At 43.0% G+C, this 21,573-nt stretch overlaps 1 protein-coding gene and 1 pseudogene across 5 annotated transcripts in view; one reads left to right on the top strand and one right to left on the bottom strand.

Annotated features, from left to right (window-relative positions):
* immp2l (inner mitochondrial membrane peptidase subunit 2) overlaps window positions 1-21,573 on the bottom strand; it is a 735,610-nt gene that overhangs the window by 478,808 nt on the left and 235,229 nt on the right. The window lies entirely within an intron of this gene.
* On the top strand, window positions 1,480-21,463 carry LOC139281333 (peflin-like; annotated as a pseudogene).

The raw sequence follows: 21,573 nt of genomic DNA, 5'->3' as shown, positions 1-21,573 counted from the left end.
GTCGAATGAATCCCAGACCAACCTCAAATTTCATAGAGTGAAGAGGGCTTTGGTGAAACTGAGATAAATCTGAAATTTTCCAATCTCAGTAAAGTGTATTCACTCACCTACTGCAGGCAGGAAATTGAACATTTGAAAACTGATTTATTGTTAACTGTCGCAACTTTCAGACTTGATCTTTCTGTTAGATGAAAACAAAACACAACTGTTCAAAAAGTTCCATTTGCTCTTCTGCAATGCCTGGACTCGTGAGTTTTAATGGCTTTGTGAATGGAAAATGGAAGCACTTACCTGGATGTTTGACAGCAATCTTGGCTGTGGTGACAAACATCCAGGTGACTGCACTGGCTGAGATTTATTTTTCCAATATGCATTGTCTGATAGCTGCCAGATTGAATCTGCTGCTTTTCAAAGAGTGAATAGACAAGTTTTCTTCACTAGGATTTTTAACAGGTTGACAGAAAGAGTACCACTGAGGTTCAGTTTCTTATTAGGTGATGATTTTTCATTTTTAAGTCAGAATACGCACGCTGTTTAATACAAAAATAACTGTCTGCCTTTATCTAATTCTCTTCAGACCAACACCATTCAAAACCAAGATGACAGGCTAACGAACTATCTGAGTCTAGGCTTTCGTCAATGTCAATCTAATGCTGGCTAGCAGTGAGGAGGTGCTTGAGAATAAAGCAGTCGAGGCTAGCATGCCCAGGCTTAGCAATTCCTTAGAGTAACAGAATGCACAATTTCAGTAATTATGAAATACATTTTTTCCTTTGAATTCATTTGGGCCGCAACCGGGCAGTGAGTGAGGTACCTGCTCTACTTGCCCGATGACGTTGGCAGGATGCCCATATCATTTCTATGAGCGGTGAGCTGCCAATGCTAATCGTTCCACTGATAGACAGCTTGCCATTGGGGAGCGGAGGAAATCCAGTGCCCTGCCGCTTAAAACCAGCCCGCAGTCAACCATGGAGCACTTGATCAATTCAATGGACGCTTTTTGCGGGGCCTTCCTTGCTGACTCTGTGGCATTAGTAACAATATTTCTGCCCCAGCAGTTGCTGAGACACAATCATTTCAAGAATCTTCATCTGAGCCACTGGAGTGTTCCACCTCCCTTGCTGAGCTACAAACCACTATGATACAGGGCACTCTCTCTCTCTGACCTGTATTTGAGGAAGCCACTAGACATGTCCAGGCAGCAGAATCGAGAGTACTCCAATGGGGGGTCTGTTCAGTGAAGGTTCTAGTTGACACGTGGATCTGGTTGTAGCCAGCAAGTGTGGGTTTCAAAGAGGAGAAACAATTAATTTTACTTAGGATTACATAGGATATTAAGCACAGAAACAGGCCATTTGGCTCAACCAGTCCGAGGGCTTTATATGTAGGAAATAGCCCTTGCAATTTCTCTCTGCTGGGGGTGGGGAGGGGCGAAGGATTGACGAAAGATAGAGAGAAGTCATGGTAGTTGCTAGGAAAATGGGCAAAGACCTGCCTGATGCACTGCTGGTGATCACACACCAATTGCACATTGATGGAGCAGGAATCCATGAAAACAGTGGACTCATTAGCTTGCATGATGATGTGTATGCAGTCATTGCTTTGGAAGACATGTAATCTGCACACACTCATTCTACTATTTTCAGATGGCCATGGCGAACATGAAGAAGCCATTTGCTATAGCAAACATGACATCAATCACCTGGTTAAGTCAAGCATGAACTGCAGATTGACTGATTATGCTGATATCCCATGTTGCAACCTGGAAGGAACCGGAGGGAAAGAAGTTGACTGCAACAAGCAATGACTGAGAAGTGCAGGTATATAACTCTGGGTCCATGTGCCCAATTGGGAGGGAGGAGATGTCTGCAAGCTCTCCTCCTCTGTGGTTTCCCTGCAGCTCCAAGTGATCCTTCGACTTGTTGCTGCTGTTCCTTTTCCTCTGGCCAGAATGGAATGGCCAGAAAGGTTCCCATTTCCAGAAAAAAAGCATTGCAGATACACCCTTAAGCTTCCTGAAGGTTGTTTAACCACTCTACGCAAAACAAAACAGCGATTCTGCATGCAAAGATTATAGTGGCTGAATGCACCTTTATATAGTGCTGGAACTGGCTATTTCAAATGATTTGTGGGCAGGTTTAGGATATAGCAGTGCTGACTCTCACGAAAATAGTGTCTGGGTCCTAATCGCCTCATAGGACCCTCATTGCAATATATTTATTCGGCTGTTTCTGGCAGGAGCGCTAGCTGCCTAAATTGAGGCATGACTAAAAATCACAACAGACTGGATTCCAGCAGAAACTCTGCCATTTATTTTGTTATTTCTGTCCTGCTCTCACCCCATTTATGCTGAAAAATGGAATGCTGAATAGGTGAAAATCAGCCTCCATGTGTTTTCTACTAAGTGGAAGAACATGAATTATTCTAACTGTATCTGATTTATGCATTTAAATTGCAAAATAGAACCCTGCCAGTAACTCAAAACTATATCTCACCTTTATGTAAGCAATAAGTGATAATAAGCAATAATTATGCAATAATGTACCAACATGTGTCAATCAGATCTAATTTGTACATTATGAATTAAAATGGGCTTTTCTCTGAAAGTGAAATCCCATAAATGCCAGTCACACAGGCACTGTTTCACAATATCATTGTTGTGAATATCAATATATTTAAAGATCCAAAGTGGTTAAAATCATATTCTTTTAACAAACTGGAAATAGTTTTAATTAAAAGTTCTATTAATTTTGAATCAATGAACAGTGCAACTACTTGATAACTATTACAAAGGCAAAATACTGCGGATGCTGGAATCTGAAATACTTGATAACTATTATTGATAACAATTATTTCCAATGAGTGAGTCGCAGCTCCTAGTGTGAATGCTGTTTGTCATAGGAAATTTAGCCATTGAATTAGAAATGCACCAATGAAGTTTCAGACACAAGAGTCACAACAATTTTTTTAAAATAGCTTTAATTGCCATGCATAAACTTGCAGCCTAATACAAATGGCTATATACGGTATAACAACTGGTGCACAACTGAATGGACAGATTTTTGAACCTCTTTTGTGCAGTCGTAAAATTGTTTAAACCAAAATACTGGAAATCTGAATTATAAACAGAAAATGCTGGAAAGACTCAGCAAGTCAACTGTGGAGCAAGAAACCTAGGGTTAACATTTCAGGTCGATAACTTTCCCTCCAATGAAAAGTCATTGACCTGAAACGTTAACTCTGTTTTTCTCTCCACAGATGCTGCCTGACCTGCAGAGTGTTTCCAGCAGTTTCTGTTAAAAATTGTTTAGTTTTGTTCCAGAGCTCGCTCTCTCTCAACTCTTAATTCAAATTCACAGCAAATTTCAGTTTCTATAAGCAGACCCATGTCATGATCTTAGTGCATGTCAATATAGAAGTAGAATTGCACAAGACCCTTCTTACTGAGATATTTGTATTAGAAATTGGATGGGCTTCCCATCATGCACTTCCTCCTCTCTCTGAGAGGCAGTAAAACACCACACTGTCAGACTGTATTGTTCAGACGACAACTACAGGTCAATTTATTGATAGGAATTGGATTACATGTAAACAAAATAAAACAGTAAGATACTGATAGTAAGAATTCCTGTAAGACAAAAGTGATTGAATCCATTCACCAGAGTTTAAACAGGGCTCAAATCCAACTCTAAAACTTCAGCACATTTCAGGGATTGATGCATTGTCAGAGATACCATCCTTCGATTGAGGTCTCGCCTGTTTGTTCATGTGGATTTTGAAAATGAATAAATTGCAGTAAAAGCTACAATTTTTGTAATTCTCCTGCCAGAAAAGCAGTAGAATCCAGCTCACTTATTTCTGTTTGATTGGTGGCAATGTGTGATTGGGCAACAAGAAGGGCTGCAACAGCTGGAGTGGGATCTGACAGGGACCTGTAGAGAGAGAACAGCAGTTTTCCTCTATGCTAAGCTGAAAAATACTGCCCTCGGGGAAGAATTTACTTAACACTCTAGCTCCGAGCTGAGGGATGCCAGTGTAGCTTTACTGAAGTTTGTGCCAAATAACAGGGACTCAAATCCCCAATCACCCTTTAGGTAATGAATGTAAGAAGTTAGCACTCCACACCGTATCTTGAGTTGTGAAAAATCAAAATAAAACATCCTAAAGCTTCAATATATGGCTCTATTGATTATTTTCACACACAAACATACAATTTATGTATTTCCCCCTCTTTATGTCTCCTTGTACCACTTCTGTCTGAGAAGATGGAGGGGGGGGGAGGGGAAAGGGGGGTTGCGACACGTGCTTCTCGGCATCAATCTTTTGCCAAGTGCATGAGGCGTGCCATATATTTGCCTGTACTTTTAGTTTTCCTCCTTCGTCTTCATCTAACATATAGTATTGTAATAAAACACCATAATGCCTATGAAACTCATCGCCAATCCTACTTTAATGTGTAAACATTGCAGCAAAATGGTTGCCATCATTTGTTTCTGATCGAGAAATCCTCTTTACATAATCTGACAGCAAAACTCCCAAATAGCTCTGGATTGTACAACAACAAAATAAATTCACTTCAAAACAAAGATGACTATGACACACAAGCATAAAAAGGGTCGCAGCCAGTACTGTCAGCAGGAAGTGGCTCGATACACTAGCATGAAAAGCACATTGGCAGCATGCATTACATGTCCATTTGCTGACTGTTGCTGTACTGAATAAAACAATGGGCCGAAAAGTGCGTGTGCATACGATGTGTGACACGCATGCGCCGAGAACCGGCTTTTCCGATCTGTCAAAATCTGGCAGAGAATGGGTTATTTGCCCAACTCTTGCCTGGCGAATGTCCTTCAAACTCTTACGCCTGGTAAAAGCAGGCGCATAGCCTACTTTTACCAGCCTAAGAGTTTTTAAACATTAAAAAATTAAAGTTAATTATTCATTTTTATATTAAAAACCCTGTCCTTTAAGGTAAGTTTATGTTTAACTGCATTCAAACATATTTAAAAAAAATTCGAAAAAATATATTTTTTTCTAAAAACATTCAATTTCAATTAATTTTAAATAAGTGAGGTGTTATTTTATTTATTGTGCTGTAGGGGGGGTTTTAGGGGGGGTATTCTCATTGATAGTACTGGAAGCTCATCAAGACAAAGTTCCATTATTATCAATGAGATTACTACCTAGTGATTGGTGGTCCAGGCCCACGTGATTCCAGGTTACGGATACATACCTGGAGGGCATGTTCCTGCACACTGCACAGCGAATTGAAGCCTCCAACCAGAATCCTACGCTCCTCCGGGACCACTAGGAATTTTCGTAAAATTTTTTTGGATCGGAGGCATTCGTCCGAAGGAAGTCCGCGACCTCAATTTCCCCCCCCAGCCTTCATTAAACTTCTGAATATAGGAACAGAAGTAAGCCTGTCTTGGTTTGTCTGTGGCTCTTTGTAACATTTTTCTCCCATCTACACTCCTATGCCTCCTCAAGAAAGAAGAACTTGCATTTATATGGTGCCTTTCATTACCTCAGGACTTCCCAAAGCGCTTTCCAGCCAACGAAGTACTTTTTTTGAAGTGTAGTCACTGTTGTAATGTCGGAACTTTTAGTGCCATCTGCAAACTTGGATTTATAATACTCTATTCCTTCAACCAAGTCTTTACTATAAATGGCAAGACCGGCTGTTCTAAGGAAATGTAAAACATCATGGATGACTGATAATTATGGGGGTCTTTTGTGCCAACTTAATTTTCTTGAACAAGTTATTTTGCCAGACGCTAAAGCAAGAAACTGTAAATGTAACATTAAAACGTTCTTTGTAGAAACAGCAAAAGAAAAATAAATTGACGAACAATCAGTTGCAATATCAGTTGGTACAAATGTAGTCATTAAACAATTACATTAATGAAATTCTAACTAAAAAGTACTGAATCACAATGTAATTCTGAAAACACATACTGTGTGATGCTACTAACTATGGAATACAGTTTCACATTTATAACTCGCCTCTTCCAAATGCTCGAGAAAATCTCACAAAATGGTACTGGTGTCCTCTACTGTTTTGTAAGGCATCATATCAGAATATATATCTCAATCAATTTTGCTCGGTTGAAAATTTGGAGATATATTTGGGGGTGTATTTTGTTTTCTAATATTCTCGAAGAGCTTTTGTTTATTTTTGTACCTTGTCCTTATTTCTCATTTTCAGACCATAACTTCTTTAATCTATTAATCCTTTTCGTTGAGTTTAGATCACCACTGAATTGAAACGAAAAATTTACAGATGGAAATAGCATAGTTATTGTGCCTCAGTACTGTCAAAATGTATTACAAACTCTAAATTCTGTGCACTTAGAGAATTGCTCATCTGCAACAAAACAAGCAAACAGTACAACCAGAAGTTCACAGAATAATTTGGATTAATATGACTTCGTAATCATTATTTTTCTCTGCAACTTGAAGTCAGAGTATGTTTCCTTTGCGGGCAAATACATTACTAAGTAAAAGTCTTTTGATTAATAGGAATCATTTAGATATAGTTTCAAGATATGAATGGTATGCACAGAATCTAAATCAGTGTCTAATCTAGTGAAAATTACAATCATTGTGTTGTCCCAATAACTGTCCTGCCATTACAGCAGCTTCCTTATGATTTTCTTTTTGTTCAGCCAGATGTCTAAGTCACAAGGAAATCCATCACGTTCAGGTCTCCCAGTGCTCTCGGACAATGCAGATGCTGAAGCTGGAATACTGTCTGAGCCGTGGGGACTGTAGGTTCTGACACTCCATCTAGTGGTAGAGCTGGAGCTGATGTGCCCTCTTCTCCTGAGCTCTGGTGTTTAAATTCATGTTCTTAAAAATATTGCCTCGTACCGTGTTAATTCCTCCATCATTTCTAAGGTGTATCTCTCACGGTCCAGGCCCCTTCTTAATAGTTCATTCTTGGGTTTCTTCATAACACTATGTCCCAGACTTCTCCATCCCTGGGTAGGTCCTGTCCCACCGGTAGGACAGACCCATCCAAGTGGTGACACAGTGGTATACAGTCGGGAGGGACTGGCTCTGGGAGTCCTCAGCATTGCCTCTAGACCCCATTAAGTCTCAGGGCTTCAGGTCAAGCATGGGCAAGGAAATCTGATGATTATCACCTACCCCCTCCCTCAGCTGATGAATCAGTACTGCTTCATGTTGAACACCACTTGGAAGAAGCACTAAGGTTAGCAAAGGTACAGAATGTACTCTGGATGGGGACGTCAAAGTCCATTACGAAGCACAGCTCAGTAGCACCACTACTGACTGAACTGGCCGAGTCCTGAGGACACAGTAACCAGACTGGGCCTGCAGCAGGTGTTGAGAGAACCAATATGAGTGAAAAACCTACTTGATCTTGTCCTCACCAATCTACCTGTCGCAGACACATCTGTTCATGGCAGCATTGCTAGTCGTGACCACCACACAGTCCTTGTGGAGACAAAGTCCCATCTTCACACTGAGGACACCCTCCATCGTGTTGTGGCACTATCACCATGATAAATGGGATAGATTCAGAACAGATCTACCAGCTCAAAACTGGGTATCCATGAGGCGCTGTGAGCCATCAGCAGCAACAACAACAACTTTTATTTATAAAGCACCTTTAGCGTAGTAAAATGTCCCAAGGCGCTTCACAGCAGAATAAAACGACAAAACAAATAGATGATCAAAGGCTTGGTCAAAGAGGTAGGTTTTAAGGAGCGTCTAAGGGAGGAAAGAATTCTATGCCACTACAATCTGTAACCTCATGGTCCGGTATATTCCTCACTCTACCATTACCATCAAGACAGGGGACCAACCCTGGTTCAATAAGGAGTGTAGAAGAATATCGCAGGAGCAGCGCCAGGCTTACCTAAAAATGAGGTGCCAACCAGGGGAAGCTGCAACACAGAACTATATGCATGCTAAATAGCAGAAGCAGCATGCTATACTCAGAGCTAAGCGATCCCACAATAAACGGATCAGATCAAAGCTCTGCAATGCTACCACATCCAGTCATGAATGGTTCTGGATAATTAAACAACTAACGGGAGGAGGAGGCTCCATGAATATCTCCGTCCTCAATGATGGCGGAGCCCAGCACGCGTGCATAAGACAAGGCTGAAGCGTTTGCAACCATCTTTAGCCAGAAGTGCCGAGTGGAAGATCCATATTGGCCTCCTCCTGAGGTCCCCACCATCACAGAAGCCAGTCTTTAGCCAGTTCGATTCACTCCACGTGATATCAAGAAACGGTTGAGCACACTGGATACAGCAAAGGCTATGGGTCCCGACAACATCCTGGCTGTCATGCTGAAGACTTGCACTCCAGAACTAGCTGCACCTCTAGCCAAGCTGCTCCAGTACAGCTACAACATTGGCATCCACACAACAATGTGGAAAACTGTCCAGATATGTCCTACCCATAAAAAGCATGACAAATGCAATCCGGCCAATTACTGCCTCATCAGTCTACTCTCAATCATCAACAAAGTGATGAAAGGTGTTGTTGACAGTGCTATCAAGCAGCACTTACTCACCAACAACCTGCTCACTGATGCTCAGTTTGGGTTCCGCCAGGACCTCTCGGCTCCAGACTTACACCTTAGGAAAAAAACAGTAAAAGGGAATATTATTTGAATGGGGAAAAATTACAACATGCTGCGGTGCAGAGGGAGCTGGAGGTCCTTGTGCATGAATCCCAAAAAGATAGTTTGCAGGTGCAGCAGGTAATCAGGAAGGCGAATGGAATGTTGGCCTTCATTGCGAGAGGGATGGAGTACAAAAGCAGGGAGGTCCTGCTGCAACTGTACAGGGTATTGGTGAGGCCGCACCTGGAGTACTGCGTGCAGTTTTGGTCACCTTACTTTAGGAAGAATAATACTAGCTTTGGAGGGGGTACAGAGACGATTCACTAGGCTGATTCCGGAGATGAAGGGGTTACCTTATGATGATAGATTGAGTAGACTGGGTCTTTACTCGTTGGAGTTCAGAAGGATGAGGGGTGATCTTATAGAAGCATTTAAAATAATGAAAGGGATAGACAAGATTGAGGCAGAGAGGTTGTTTCCACTGGTCGGGGAGATTAGAACTAGGGGGCACAGCCTCAAAATACGGGGGAGCCAATTTAAAACCGAGTTGAGAAGGAATTTCTTCTCCCAGAGGGTTGTGAATCTGTGGAATTCTCTGCCCAAGGAAGCAGTTGAGGCTAGCTCATTGAATGTATTCAAATCACAGATAGATAGATTTTTAACCAATAAGGGAATTAAGGGTTATGGGGAGCGGGCGGGTAAGTGGAGCTGAGTCCACGGCCAGATCAGCCATGATCTTGTTGAATGGCGGAGCAGGCTCGAGGGGCTAGATGGCCTACTCCTGTTCCTAATTCTTATGTAAACATGGACAAAAGAGCTAAATTCCAGAAATGATGAGAGAGTGACTGCCCTTGACATCAAGGCAGCATTTGACCGAGTGTGGCATCAAAGACCCCAGTAATGGGAATCAGGGGGATAAACTCTCCACTGGCTGGAGTCATACCTAGCACAAAGGAAGATGGTTGTGGTTGTTGAAGGTCAAACATCTCAACCCCAGGACATCGCTGGAGAAGTTCCTCAGGGCAGTGTCCTAGGCCCAACCATCTTCAGCTGCTTCATCAATGACCTTCCCTCCATCATTAGGTCTGAAGTGGGGATATTTGCTGATGATTGCACAGTGTTCAGTTCCATTCACAACGCCTCAGAAAATGAAGCAGTCCATGCCCGCATGCAGCAAGACCTGGACGACATTCAGGTTTTGGTGGCAAGTAACATTTGCGCCACACAAGTGCCAGGCAATGATTATCTCCAACAAGCGAGAGTGTAACCACCTCCCCTTGACATTCAACTGTATTACCATCACCGAATCTCCCACCATCAACATCCTGGGGGTCACCATTGACCAGAAACTTAACTGGACCAGCTGCATAAATATTGTGGCAACAAGAGCCATATTCTGTGGCGAGTGTCTCACCTTCTGACTCCCCAAAGCCTTGCCATCATCTACAAGGCACATGTCAGGAATGTAATGGAATACTCTCCACTTACCTGGATGATTGCAGCTCCAACAACACTCAAGAAGCTTGACACCATCCAGGACAAAGCAGACCATGTGATTGGCTCCCCATCCACCACCTTAAACATTCACTCCCTCCACCACCGGCGCACAGTGGCTGCAGTGTGTACCATCTACAAGATGCACTGCAGCAACTTGCCAAGGCTTCTTCGGCAGCAGCTCCCAAACTCGTGACCTCTACCACCTAGAGGGACAAGGGTAGCAGGTGCACTGGAACACCATCACCTGCAAGTTCCCCTCTAAGTTACAGACCATCCTGACATGGAAATATATCGCCGTTTCTTCACGTCACTGGGTCAAAATCCTGGAACTCCTTCCCTAACGGCACTGTAGGAATACCTTCACCACAAGGACTGCAGCGGTTCAAGAAAGTGGCTTACCACCAGGTGGATAATTAGGGATGGACAATAAATGCTGGCCTGGTCAGCGATGCCCATATCCCAGAACCAATAAAAAAAAACTATCTTTATTGACCTAGATAAGCACTGATTACTGAACCAGTCTAACTGGATTGAGGATTTATTTGCAAAGATAATTTAAAATGCCATGCCCCAATTCCATGTCATACTTCTGTCAATGCATTACTGAATAAGCTTTTCTGATCTTCAATTGCATTGCTTCTTTCATACATAGATTAAAAGGAAAATCTTAACTCATCGTCCTTATCTTCTATTATCCTTCTGAATACTCCTTGCTTTAAATACATAGAGATATATATATATGCAAGCTTTGGCAATGAACTAATTCAAAGCACCATCTCAATTGATATATCACAGTCACAGAGACTGTGCAATACATTATCACAATGGGCATCTAGTACCATTGGGCTCGTGTGGTGTGTTTGTTCAGTTTCCAGCCGAATCACTCAACAGACAATCTCTTAATCTTTCTCCAACAAGATAAGTGCAGTTAATATTTTATTTAAGTTTGCATTTACTTTTTATACACATTAAAATAAGGGGATGTGGACTGTGGATAATCTCCCAAGATGCCCAAGTATTCTTTTCTGAGTTGAAAAGCGAGCACAACTTTCCTCAAGCTATTATCTTTTTTTATTTTCAGAAATGATTTTAGAACAAGTTGAAGCATGAAATTCTGAATCTTTTTGAAGTAAGGTATCACAGGAAAACTCTTTCCATACAATTTACAGCACAGAAACGGGCCATTCAGATTTTTAACTGCTTTTTTCAAAGGCTTCGAAGAGTAAGTTTGACTAGTACAAAATCTATGCTCCATTTATACTCAAAATGTGAAAACATTTGATTGCTTATATAAAGGATTGACGTTGAAGCTTGCCTTTTGTCAGCCTATTAGATTATTTTAGATGCATTTGAGTTTCCGAATGATTTGAAAACTAGCTGATATTTATTTTGTTAGCTGTATTGAGGTAAAAGTTTCACAGGAATAACATGGTTACACTCTTATTTTTCTACTTCAGAGGAAGAAGCCAGCTCAAATAGAGACAGAGAAGGTGATGAAAGCACCTTGCTTTATTTTTATTTTATAATTTGAAACTTAGATTGTTTCCATAAAGATCTATTTCTGAATCTTTTTTTATATTCAGCTGCAATGGGGAAGCTTTTCCAGGAACCAATCAAAAACATGCATCACTGTCTCTGGGCAGAAGTCTTAGAAACGCCACTCTCTTGGAACAGTATAATGCCAGCCTCATAAGCAAAGCCACGGGAAATTTGCAAGTTTTTTTAGTCTTCTGCAACTTCTTAGTCTTTAGGTTAGTTAAGCAGATACTTTTCAGCACAGTAGAAAGCCCGTCAGCCTTTCTCTACTTTGTGCAATTCTTGAGCTGCTGGGTTTTTTCCACATTATTTAAAGTTGTCATTAAACATTTTCCATTTTTGTTCTTGATGTCCACTTCTCTGCAAATCCCTTGTAAAGCCCATCTGGAACCTGGAATTTAGCTCTGTAGGCTAGGGATGAAATGAAGGAACATCTTATATATGCAGACCATAGATATACCCTCTGTGTAGTCACTGTATAGTTGCATAAGATGGAGACTTGTTTACCTGATGTACTATCAATAAGGTTTACACTGTGTATATACATGCTGGCACCACTAGACGGTGCAACTGGTGGAGACCGGGGTTTTATGCCCTGGTGACAGGGACAGTATAAAAGGGGAGCCACCATACGGCTGCCTCACTCTGGAGTTTGGAATAAAGGACCATGGTCACTACAGTTTGAGTACAACACATTGCCTCGTGGAGTCATTCACAGGTACACTACAGACATAATAGAGCAGGAAAGAAGTTTGGGCTGCTGTATGCGTTCCCAATTTGGAACCTTTCTCATCTGTGGAAGCATGGCATGGCTACAACAGCCCCCAGTACCCATTGTTTCGGCTCACACTTTAGATAGTGGAAGGACACTACTTCCCATAAAACAGTGCCCCAGAATAGGTCATGCCTTCAGAGGGAAAAAATAAATAATCTAAGTGCAATTGGAGGAAAAGAATGCTTGTCAAAAGCAAACACATTCCATTATGTCAGCGAATCAATCTGCATCAACTGTCTGCCCTTTATCTTCATTGGGCTAGCTTTCAACAGACAGTCAGAACACATATACAAAAAAAATTGTAAGTTTTCAAACAGCCAATGAAAAAGAATTACGATCAAATTCAATATCCTTTTTTCTGCTTCTATTTTTTGCTTAAACACTGTGTGCTATTGGCACGAGCGAGAGACTTTGAGCCCAAGAGTATGATCAAACTGATGTGATAAATAGACAATTGAAGCTGCAACACCGTGGGTTAATTATGTTATTTACTGATGCTCACTCAGTTCCTTCACACTGTCAGGATCAGTAGATACTCCAAGCCAATACCCAATTTAAAAAAAAAAACAGCAGAGTTAATCAGAATCTGATTGTTAGAAAGGGATCCTGGCAGTGAGATGACTTCCTCAGTATTTTCACTTTCTTAAATCTAGAGTTATATAATAGCAGTTGACAAGATTATCGTGATTTGTGGAACACTCTTACAGCTCATTTACATTTCCAGGTTTCTATCAGCAGAAAACCAGTAATGTAAATAAAGAGGTGCACACCATCACAGTAAATGGTTTTGGCCCGGACTTCTGACTCAACAGCTGGAAAGATTCATTGTGGTTTGCCATTGAAGGCCAAGATTCTTTGCCTCTTTATAGGTTGGCATAATGGTTTTGTTGCCACTTCTCCAACTGTTGCAGATAACAGTGGCTCCTGAGAAATGGCCCATTTGTAACTTTTTAAAAAACTGTGCAGGCAGAGCTTGTGCACACATTATTTTTTAATATGGATCAAACTGCTGTCAAAACTGTTCTGGAATAGAAACAGGACAGTTTGTACAGCAATCAAAGTTGCAGCCAGTATTGTGAAACTATTTCAATGGGCCCAAGTTTCCACAGGATAAAAAACGGGCGCCCCTCCGAGCTGGGCGCCCGTTTTTCGCGCCTAAAACGGCGCCAGAAAAAAAACGCACTATTCTCGAGGGCTTTGCAGCTCCTTGTCTGTTTGGCGCGGCGCCCAGGGGGGCGGAGCCTACACTCGCGCCGATTTTGTAAGTGGGAGGAGGCGGGTACTATTTAAATTAGTTTTTTTCCTGCCGGCAACGCTGCGCGTGCGCGAATGGCATTCGCCCATTTTTGTAGTTCTTTGTAGCTGTTTAATTTTTGAACATTTTTTAATAAAAGCACATTGCCATCAGCACATCAGCACTGAGGCTTCTTGCAGCCTTCTCACTGTCTCCTTCCACTCTCCACCCTCCACGACAACAAATGGCGGTTTCCTCCCCCTCCCTCCCCTCTACGGCGGCAACAAACCGCTGTCTCATCCCCTCCCTCCCCTCCGCGGCAACAAACGGTGGTTTCCTTCCTCACCCCCCGCGGCAACGAACGATGGCTGAAGCACTTTCACACAGGTAGGAAGATGGTTTATTTAATCTTTTCTTTGCTTATAAATGTTTATTCAGGTTGGATTTATTTGTATAATATTTGTAGAAGTATAAATAAGGATTGATTGTAGAATTTAATGACTTCCCTTCCCCCCCACCTCGTTCTGGACGCCAAATTTGTAACCTGCGCCTGATCTTTTAATGTGTAGAACAGGTTTTTTCAGTTCTACAAAAATCTTCACTTGCTCCATTCTACTTTAGTTTGGAGTGCGTTTTCACTGTGGAAACTTTGAAATCAGGCGTCAGTGGCCGGACACACCCCCTTTTGAAAAAAAAATTCTGTTCCAAAGTAGAACTGTTCTACCTCACTAGAACTGCAGAAAAAAAAATGTGGAGAATTGCGATTTCTAAGATAGTCCGTTCTCCACCAGTTGCTCCTAAAAATCAGGCGCAAATCATGTGGAAACTTGGGCCCAATAAGTGGATCTCCAATACCAGTACAATGATAGTCTAACGCGATGTGTGCTCACATGACGTCTACACATATTATTGCATTTACCTTAAAGATTGGGTCCTCTATAGTTGAGAATCTTTGCTGGTGTTTTCATGCCGGCAGCTGTTGCATGAGAAGTTCCAAGATCCAGGAGGCCGGGGAAGAAGGGAAACAAAAGGTGGGGGAGTGGATCGCAGAGGTGAACCCAGAGGTGGAAGAAAGGTTGATACTTCACTGAACTTCCATTAATAATGAAGAGTAATACTGGTAACACCAGATTCCCCACATAACCAACAGTAATATTGGCCCCAAGTTTCCACATGATTTGCTCCTGATTTTTAGGAGCAACTGGTGTAGGACGGAGTATCTTAGAAATCAGAATTATCCACATTTAGTTTTCTGCAGTTCTAGTCAGGTAGAACAGTTTCACTTTGGAACAGAATTTTTTTTTCCAAAAGGGGGCGTGTCCGGCCACTGACGCCTGATTTGAAAGTTTCCAGTGAAAACGTACTCCAAACTAACTTAGAATGGAGCAAGTGAAGATTTTTGTAGGCTTGAAAAAACCTTGTCTACACATTAAAAAATCAGGCGCAGGTTACAAATTAGGCGTCCAGAACGAGGGGGGGTGGGGGGGGAGGAAGTCATTACATTCTACAATAAATCCTTAGTTATACTTATACAAATATTATACAAATAAATCTAACCTGAATAAAAATTTATAAGTAAAGAAAAGATTAAATAAACCATGTTCCTACCTGTGTGAAAGTGCTTCAGGCAGGACTTTCAGGCAGGGAGAAGGCTGCAGGAAGCCTCACAAGTTGAGGCAGCCGTTCCCGACGGCAGGGGGGGGAGGCAGTGAGGGCCTGACCGATGGCAGCGGGGGGGGGGGGGGGGGGGGGGGAGGCAGGGAGGAGGCACCCATTGCCGACGGCAGCAGGGTGGGGAGGCAGGGAGGAGGCAGCCGTTCCCGACGGCAGTGGGGGGGGGGGGAGGCAGTGAGGGCCCGACCGACGGCAGCGGATGGGGAGGCAGGGAGGAGGCAGCCGTTCCCGACGGCAGTGGGGGGGGGGGGGGGGGGGAAGGCAGTGAGGGCCCGACCGACGGCAGCGGGGGGGGGGAGGCAGGGAGGAGGCAGCCGTTCCCAACGGCAGGGGGAGAAAGCTGCAAGAAGCCTCAGTGCTGATGTGCTGATGGCAATGTGGTTTTATTAAAAAATGTTAAAAATTGAACAGCTACAAAGAACTACAAAAATGGCCGAGTGCCAATGTTTCCTTCACACTGCGCGTGCGCGAACGCTCCAACGCGCACGCGCAGGGTTGCCGGCATGAAAAAAACTCATTTAAACGGTACCCGCCCCCTCCTACTTACAAAATCGACGCGAGTGGTAGGCTCCGCCCCCTGGGCGCCGCGCCAAGAGCTGCAAAGCGCTCGAGAATAGCGCGGTTTTTTCAGGCGCCGAAGGGGCGCCTGTTTTGCCACGCGTGGAAACTTGGGGCCATAATAACTCAGTGAGTCTATACATAACTGGCAGTAATAGGTGAAGTGCCCAGATATCTGACCTGTAACTAGTTGTAATCTTATAACCCGCTGATATTCCCCCTGAAACGACATCCAGAATCCCCTTGCACTACACAAGGTGCAGTCAGGTTCCCCAATGACAATTTCTCACCCTAGCCCCTCAGAGTCTGGTTGTGTGTGAAGCTGGAAGCCTCAGTGAAAGCCAGCAAAAACTGACCTGAACCAAATAGAGTGATCACACAAAGGAAAGTGGGGTCAGTGTTTAGGGCATTTCTCACTGGGCACACCGTCCTAATTTAGCTCAGCACCAACATTTCTAAACAACTCCCTGGGCTGGGACTCAATATAGAAGAGTTTTCATAGAATGATGAAATAACAGCACAGAAAGAGGTCATTTGGCCCCCAAGTGCCTGTGTCAGAGCTGGCGTTCTCTCCTGTAAAGCCATTTCTCCCAGAACCTTTTATATTTCCCCGTTTCAAATCTTTATTGCATTCCCTGATGTTTTAGCCTACCTCAACAGCCACTTGTGGTGAAGTATCCCATGGTCTCATAGCCCTTAGTTCAGGAATTTTCCTTTTCCCTTCCCCCTTTGGTTCTCAGCAGGAATCCATGGTCTGCAGCCTCTCTTCCCCCATTCACCTACCAGAAACAATATCCACAGTAAAGTCCCCATGCTAACCCCATTCTCCAGTTTCCACCTGTCCCCGACTCCCATTCCCTAGTTTCCCTCTCTCCCCGACCGCCACTTTCTAGTTTCCCTCTCTCCTGACCCATAAGAACATAAGAAATAGGAGCAGGAGTAGGCCATTTAATAAGATCATGGCTGATCTGATCTTGGCCGATCTGATCTTGGCCACAACTCCACTTCCTGCCCGCTCCCCATAACCCTGGACTCCCCTATCGTTCAAAAATCTGTCTATCTCCACCTTAAATATATTCAATAACCCAGCCTCCACAGCTCTCTGGGGTAGAGAATTCCAAAGATTCACGACCCTCTGAGAGCAGAAATTCCTCATCTCCTACGAGGGGAATCATCTTCTCTGCATCTACCCTGTCAAGCTCTCTCATAATCTTATACGTTTCAATAAGATCACCTCTCATTCTTCTAAACTCCAATGAGTATCAACCAACCTGATCAACCTTTCTTCATAAGACAACCCCTTCAACTCAGGAATCAACCTCATGAACCTTCTCTGAACTGCATCCAATGCAAGCATATCCCTCCTTAAATAAGACCAAAACTGTACGCAGTACTCCAGGTGTGGTCTCACCAACGCACTGTACAGTTGTAGCAGGACTTCCCTACTTTTATATTCCATCCCCCTTGCAATAAAGGCCAACATTCCATTTGCCTTCCTGATTACTTGATGTACCTGCATGCTAACTTTTTGTGTTTCATGTACAAGAACCCCCAGATCCCTCTGTGCCGCAGCATTTTGTTGTCTCTCTCCATTTAAATAATAATTTGCTTTTTTAATGTTCCTACCAATGTGGATAACCTCACATTTTCCCACATTATACACCATCTGCCAAATTTTTGCCCACTCATCAACCTATCTATATCCCTTTACAGATTCTTTGCATCCTCTTCACAACTTGCTTTCCCACCCATCTTTGTATCATCAGCAAACTTGGCTACGTTACACTAGGTCCCTTTATCCAATCATTAATATAGATTGTAAATAGTTGAGGCCCCAGCACTGATCCCTGTGGCACCCTACTAGTTACAGTTTGCCAACCTGAAAATTACCCATTTATCCAGACTCTCTGTTTTCTGTTAGTTAGCCAATCCTCTATCCATGCTATTATATTACCCCCAACCCCGTGGGCTCTTATCTTGTGCAGTAACCTTTGATGTGGCACCTTATCGAATGCCTTCTGGAAATCCAAATATACTATACATCTACCAGTTCCCCTGGTGGGGAGCGGGCAGGGAAATGGAGCTGAGTCCATGATCAGATCAGCCATGATCTTATTGAATGGCGGAGTAGGCTCGAGGGGCCGGATAGCTTGCTCCTGTTCCTATTTCTTGTGTTCTTGTCTTGTGTTTATCCACCCTGCTCGTCACATCCTCAAAGAACTCCAGCAAATTTGTCAAACATGATTTTCCCATTGTATTATGATTTTCTAAATGTCCTGTTACTTCTTCCTCAATAATGGACTCCAGCATTTTCCAAATGACAGATGTTAGGCTAACTGATCTATAGTTTCCTGCTTTCTTGAATAAGGGCGTTACATTTGTGGTTTTACAATCTGCTGGGACCTCTCCAGAATCCAGGGAATTTTGGTAGATTACAACCAATGCATCCACTATCTCTGCAGCCATTCTTCCTTTAAGACCCTAGGATGCAGGCCATCAGGTCCAGGGTACTTGTCCACCTTTAGTCCCATTAGTGCATTTTCTCTAGTGATAGTGATTGTTTTAAGTTCACCCCTCCCTATAGCCCCTTGCTTATCTATTGTTATTGGGATGCTTTTAGTGTCTTCTACCGTGAAGACCAATATAAAATATTTGTTCAAAGTCCCTGCCATTTCCCATTATTAATTCCCCAGGCTCAAACTCTAAGGTAAGAATGTTTACTTTAGCTACTCGCTTCCTTTTTATATCCCCTTAGAAGCTCTTACTGTCTATTTTTATATTTCATTCTAGTTCACTCTCATAATCGATCTTCTCTCTATTATGTTTTTAGTCGTCCTTTGCTGGTTCCTAAAACTTTCCCAATCCTCTGGCCTACCGCTAATCTTCATAACATTGTATGTCTTTGTTTTCAATTTGATGCCATCCTTAACTTCCTTAGCTAGCCACGGATGGTTCATCCTTCTCTGAGCATCTTTCGCTCACTGGAATACATCTTTGTTGAGAGTTATGAAATATCTCCTTAAATGTCTGCCACTGCTTATCTACTGTCTTACCCTTTAATCTATTTTCCCAGTCCACTTTAGCCAACTCTGTATTCATAACTTTGTAATTGCTTTATTTAAGTTTAGGACACTAGTTTGAGACCCAAGTTTATTACCCTGAAACTGAATTTGAAATTCTAACATGCTATGATCACACTTTCCTCGAGGATTCTTTACTATGAGATTAATTAATCCTATCTCATTACACATTACCAGATGTAAAATAGCCTGTCCACAATGTATTGTTCAAGGAAACCATCCCAGATACACTCTATGAACTCATCCTCAAGGCTACCTTTGCCATTTGATTTGTCCAATCTATGTGAAGATTAAAATCGGCCATGACTATTGCTGTATCTTTCTTATAATCCTCCATTATTTTTTAATTTATACTCTGTTCGACAGTGTAGCTACTGTTAGGGGGCCTATAGTCTACTCCCATCAGTGACTTCTTTCCCTTATTATTTTTTATCTCCACCCAAACTGATTCCACATTTTGATCTTCTGAGCCAATATCATTTATCACTACTGCACTGATCTCATCCTTTATTAACAGAGGTACCCCACCTCCTTTTCCTCTCTGCCTATCCTTCCCTCGACCCTCATTTTCCAGTCACCTTTTCTTCGCGACCTCCATTTCCCAGTCACACCTATACCCTGATCCCCCTTCCCAGCCTCCCTCAACCCCCATTCCCTAAAATCCCACTCTCCACGATCCACATTCTCCATTCCCTCTGCCCCATTCTAGGAAACTCGTGAGCAATGTGGGAGGATTGGCAACCCGACCAGGAACAAGTTGGTCTCATTCAAAAAAGCCATCAGGATGGCTGGTGTAAGAAATTGAAATACTTCACTGGTGCAGTTGAGGGAGAAAGATAGCAGTGAAAGCATTTTGTTAAGTAAAAAGAAAGTCCTACCCTACATTTGATCAATGGGAAAATGTTTTATTTTTTTACACAAATAACTCATATCTTATTTACATCAATTCTATCCTGCCATTTTTTTTTTAAATTTGCATCTCCTAGATATTTAAAAAGTCTTTCAGGCTTCAGCTGGAACACCTGTCTATGTGGATAGCAATCCCTGAGCAGATGTATAAGGTACCAACAGCAGTTTTGTAGCACCAAGACCATTTATCATATTTACTACCCAACCTATTCAATCTGACAGGCATCAAGTACGACAAGTGTACTCTTTCATACTGGGTAACCTGCATATTCAGAGCATGAAAGGTCATGTTATGCTTCCTCCAGGGCATATCACAAACCAGAAAAAGTAGTGACCCTTCTCCCATGACTGTTGAAGGTAAAATTCTGAATGTATGAGAGAATAATAAAGGATCATGTACACACATGCAAGTTGATTTTCCCTGTGATTTTGGGTGGCTACCCAACAGAACGTGCCCGCCAGCCAGTCCCGGAATTTCATACTGCTGACTGGCTGTGGGCAGAAAATGATGCCCTAGAACAATATTGGGCAGCCCAATCAGCCTCTGGATCTGGAAAGAGATCCAGGACAGGGGGTGGGTTCCATTCTTTTGGGGGGGGGGGGGGGGGGGGGGGAGGAGGGCGGGGCGGTGGTGTAGAGGAACCTCGTGCATAGAGCACACTTCACTCAGTTGAGTCCTGCAACAGTAACTGGACCAGAATTTGCCTAATAAAAGGACTTACTGCTTGGCTCAGCATACGTCCAGCTCTTTGACCAAGCTTTTTTTCATCTGGGCATTCATTGTTGACGACATGACCAGTTTCCTTTACGGTTCAAACTACCATGGGTCATCAGGGTCTGCATCTGGGGCTTCACCGGGCAGCTACTTCTCAAGGCTGGAGGTCAGTGCGGTCCCCATTCTGGGGGCCAGTGTGGTAGGCCACCGCTGGGTTGTCCTTATGGAGGCCCACAAACAAGTGCACCTTATGGAACATGAGCAGCAGGTGGACAATATGGAAACCAAGCAGCAGGTGCATCATATGGAGCTCCTGCACAAGGTCAGTGTGGACCTTCAGCTCCACAGGTCCCGTACTGAAGTGCATCTTCAGCAGGATATTATGGAGGGCCAGCACCAGGAGGTCCATTTGGAGGACAGCCATATGGAATTCCACAGCAAGGGCTATATGGATCAGGCGCTCCTTCAGCTGGTGGTGTTCCAGCAGGCGTATATCCCAAAGCCTATACTTGGTTCCTGTCAGTGGATGCAGATCATAGTGGCTACATCTCGATGAAGGAACTCGAGCAGGCACTTTTCAACAGCAACTGGTCAACGTTTAATGATGACACCTGCTACATGTTGCTCAAGATGTTTGATAAAAGCAAAATTGGCAAGATCGATCTGTGTGGATTTTCAGCACTGTGGAGATTTCTTCAGCAGTGGCGCTCTATGTTCCAGCAGTTTGACCGGGATCGATCAGGAGCCATAAACCCCCAGGAGCTACAACAAGCTCTCTCATGTGGGTTACAACTTAAGCCCACGGTTTGTTCAGTTACTTACAACTCGGTATGCACAAACATCTTCATTTTTGCTGCGTCACACATGCTATGATCTGTTGTGATATCAGAGAGCTAGGTTGAGTGTCCGTTCACCTACTGTGGTCAGCTAAAAGATTAAACATAGGGCAGATTTTCTTTTACAATTCTAAGATTATCTTGTGCAGCTCGGTGC

This window comes from Pristiophorus japonicus, chromosome 15 (assembly GCF_044704955.1).
Source record: "Pristiophorus japonicus isolate sPriJap1 chromosome 15, sPriJap1.hap1, whole genome shotgun sequence".
Classification (NCBI taxonomy): domain Eukaryota; kingdom Metazoa; phylum Chordata; class Chondrichthyes; family Pristiophoridae; genus Pristiophorus; species Pristiophorus japonicus.
The sequence above is the reverse complement of the archived record's forward strand: the minus strand, read 5'-3'. Positions and strand labels throughout refer to the sequence as shown.